Below are 4,465 nucleotides of genomic sequence, written 5' to 3'. Positions count from 1 at the left end.
GCATATGAATCACTGCTGGTTTATAGAACTGTTGAAAGATCTAAGAAACAAATTTAATGATCTTATGTTTTCTGCCATGAATGTTGGCTGAGTAATAGAAGAGTTTTACAAAGATTTACTATACTATTGACTCCAATATTTTTGACTACAAAGCATGTTTGCCAAAACATTCATTCATCAAAGAAAAAATGACTGCCAGGCATGATGGCACACATCTGTAACCCCAGCATTCAAGAGGCTGAGACAAGAGGATCACGGCAAGTTTGAGGTCAGCCTGGACTACATAGTGAGTTCAAGGCCAGCCTGAGTACATAGTGAGACCCTGTCTCAAATAAAAGAAAAAGAAAAAGAAAAATGACCAAGTGTTGTCTACCATATCTCACTGATACCACACTTCATACGTGGGTAACTAAATTTGAAGCTCTCTAAATGGAAGAAAAACTTGCATAACACTTAGCTAGTCAGGTATTTCTGTTGCAATTGACCCTTCTCATAATAAAAATGATGATTTTTACATGTTTCCCTAAAATGAATCAAGATGTAAAATTGTATATGATTGGCAGTGTTATATAAATGAACTGCTGTGTTGTATAAAGTAGCTGCAAATACTACAGGAAAAAAACTAAAAAACAGTTTGTCAATATTTATAAATTTGGAGTTGCTCTGATATAATACCCTTTTAATGTGAGGCGAATATACAAGAGTTAGTGATTTTACTAAACTTGATAAACATAATTTTGAACTTGAAATGCATTTACTTCAAAGTAAAAGCAATTCTTCTTAAAGGGTGAACCAGTTTAGTTAATGTGCATGCAAATTTTAAAAGAATGTGATATTGTGTCCATCACTGGGAAACTTATAACTATGTTTGAGACAATGGGTATGTAAATCTATTTCTTCAACTGTAAATTTTATGAAATTTCACTACAAATCAAATACATCTAATGAAAATTTAGTATCCACATTGTGGTGTGCTGCAAGTATACCACACACACAAGATTTCCAAAACAGTATGACAGAAAGAATGAAAAGTATTGCAGTAATTTTTATAGTGATGACATAATAATACTTAATTAAATATTATTAAAATTATTGTGCACTTGTTTACAGTATTTTTACTTTTTAAAATGCAGCTACTAGAAAATTTTAAATTAAAATGTGACTTTTATTATATTTCAGTTCAACAGTGCTGGTATAGAATGGAAGGCATATGGATGACTGTTTCAGTTATGGACTGCCAGCGTGGAGAACACCTCTTGCTTAGCTTGCTTTTCCATCAGCATTTACTTAGTTTTTATCTAATAGTTAATCAATAAATGTTTGCTAAATTAATTTCACTTGGAACATTATTTTCTGTCATGAGAAACTACTCTCATCTTACAGATTTTAGACTATTACGACCAAAGACTATTAAACTTAGATTTTATTTTTCAATGACAGGGATATAATACTTTACATTTCTCTACCATCTCTTAAGTACCATTTTTTAAAAACATTTTTATTTCCTTCTGAGTTCACCATAGTGCCAAATGAAGGTACTGAATAATTGAGTTCTTTCTATACTGATTACTACTGTCAGAATTGAGATAGAAATGCAAAGCTAAAATATCAAGATGAATCCTGAGGGAAAAGAGAAGTGGGATGGTAAGCAGAGAAGAGAGATTTTAAAAATAGAAGTGGATCAAAATCTAGTTTATGAAGCAGGAAGTGGAACTGAGAGTCTAGCCATAAATATAAGCGATTGTAAGGAAGAGAAACTTCCAACAGAGCAAGGTAAATACAAGGATGGAAAGGCCAGTCACTGCTTCAGTAATGAACAAGAGGGCTGGAGGCACTTGCCTAGCCTGTGAGGGGTCCTGGGGTCTATGGAGAATGGCCAGTTGGAGAGGAAGCAAGTTATGTATATTTCTGAAGACCTGGATTGAGACAGTATCGGGAATTTTTTTTCACCCTGAATGATCCTGGGATAGAACACTATTTCTGATTTATTCTGCTCTGTGGAAGGGGGTGCACCAGAGTTGAAACAAGTCCCATGTGATCTTCCACCATTTTACTCAAGGAAGCACAGTGAACAAATGAGAGTTACCAGTAGGAGGTTCTTCCCCTTGACTGATTCTGCTTCACTGACAGAAAGTCAGGAGTTAGGACGGAGTTTTAGTTACTTTTTTCATTGCTAATACACAATACCTGACACCTACAACATACAGAAGGAGAAGTTTATTTTGGCTCACAGGTTTCAGTGGGCTGGCTCCAAGGCAAGGCCAAGGAGAAAGAGCTCAGGGCATGGTGGCAGGAAGCAGAGAGAAATCAAGAGATGAGGGAGGGAGAAACACCCTTCCAGGCCACACCTATAATGACCCACCTCCTCCAACCAGACTTCACTTCCCCCCCATAGCACATTTAGCTATAAACTTATTGGTGGACTGATCCACTGATGAATATCACACACTCATCATCCAGTCATTTCCCAAAAGCCCCACCTTTGGGGGGACAACTAGATATAAACCACAACAGATGGGTTCCTGTACATCAGAATTTGAAGAATGTGTGCAATATGTTTTCCTGCAATGTGGGACAGTGAATGCCAACACCTAGAAAGCTATAGCAGTCAAAATGAAAACATCTTGCTTATAGGTATTCACAGTGTATAACTGTGATCACCTGTTTATCTTTTTCCTTCTTTAGGTGATAAAATTTCTGTCTGTTTGGTAAAATATACCAAATTTATAGCTTTATGATATTGGGAGGTTCCTTGGTTTATTTAATGTTCTGGGAACTTTGGGTCCAACAGGCTTAGGTAAGAGATACGAAGTACATCAAATGCTATCAGAACTATCACTAAGCCCAGAGTGATCCTTGATCTAAGAAAGAAGTTTGTGGAGGGTGACTCTGAACTAACACTTTAGCTTTTTTACATATTAAACTGCACTGCATTTCTGAAAGCCTCTTTAGGAAACTCTCAGCATCCACTGGATCACAAATGTCTGACATAGAAGATGTTTACGTAGTAATGTAAAAACATATTACTGGTCAGAAAGGTGTACATGAAAACAGTGATGAGGCTGTAAATACTTCCTGGACCTTCGAGTCAACTGTGCATGCTCTAGTTCATAAAGTGAGCCACTGATTCTGCCCTGAGTTCAAGGGAATGTCCTGGGGATTCATAGCCATGTTTTTCCTGACCTTCTGGTACTGTAATTCAGGTTCAACTGCCTAGTTAGTGACTTTAACCTCGATTTTGTCCCTGAGGTCCTAGCAGTATATATGCTATAGTACTTGAAAATGTGGTCCTAGCTTGACTATTTGAACTTCCTCTGGTTTATCTATTTGGCTCCCAACTTTCCGCTATGCCTCCTATAAAACCTGCCCACCCTAGGCTCAGGCCTGAGGAACACAATCTGGCCACAGCCATTCAGTTGACTGTATTGGCAGTCAGGAGTTAGGGTGAGAAGTCCAGCAGGTCTAAAATCTATAGTTGTGAAGGAACTCTGCTGCTCTTTAGTAAAATGAATTTATCCATTGGCATATTCCACTTACGGTTTATGGAAAATGGGATCATGTGGATGTATAAATCAGAGCTCTCCAGAGAAACAGAAACAATGGAAGTATAGTCATACAGATAGAGCTAGGCTGGAGAGCTATGTCTCTATATCTAAGAGATTAATTAGAAGGAATTAACTTACGTAATTATGGAGGGTAAGGTCTCCCAATATCGGCAGTTGGAAAGTTAGAGACAGGAGAGCCAAAGGATTATATAAGTTCCAGTCTGAAAATCAGCAGGCTTCAGACCCAAGAAGAGCTGAGTTTTCAATTCCATCTAGCAGCAAGACTGATGTACCAACTCACAGTCAGGAGGACTTGCTTTTGATTGACTGGATGAGACCCACCCACATTAAGGAGGAGATATGGAGGCAGTGTTTTACTCATTCTACCACTGAGATGTTAATCTCCACCAGAAATACCCCTAAAGACGTATCTAGAGAATGTTCAGTCAGAATGTCTGTGTACATCATGGTCCAGTCAAGTTGACACATAAAATTAACTTGTAAATGGAAAGTATAGTGCTCTTAAACGGCTGCCCATGTCAAGGTTCAGTTGCCAAAACTAATGAAGTTGTGTTAATATTCATAAGTCTAGAAGGTTTATAAAGTCTTTACTTGGCCACTTTCCTTTTCTAGTGCATCAAATAAGTGTGCCACTTCCCAGGAAGTGATTTTGGTCTGCACTTTGGAAGATTTCCCTTACAGACCAAAAATATGACAAAGCTGCAGAGTTGATGCCGAGAACATTTGTCACCCTCAAAAACAACAAAAACCCCCTCTCATTTACTTTCTGAACCTGTAGTTGTTGCCCTTGACAACCACACTACCTGAATTTCCAGATTTAGTGGGTCCTCAGGCTTTGCCTGGGAAAATAAATGTATCTTCATCATAAGAGTGAATATGACCATAGATAAGGAACTTAG

Source organism: Chinchilla lanigera, unplaced genomic scaffold (genome assembly GCF_000276665.1).
Source record: "Chinchilla lanigera isolate Chin_1 unplaced genomic scaffold, ChiLan1.0 scaffold00005, whole genome shotgun sequence".
Taxonomy (NCBI): domain Eukaryota; kingdom Metazoa; phylum Chordata; class Mammalia; order Rodentia; family Chinchillidae; genus Chinchilla; species Chinchilla lanigera.
Note: the sequence above shows the minus strand (reverse complement) of the source record.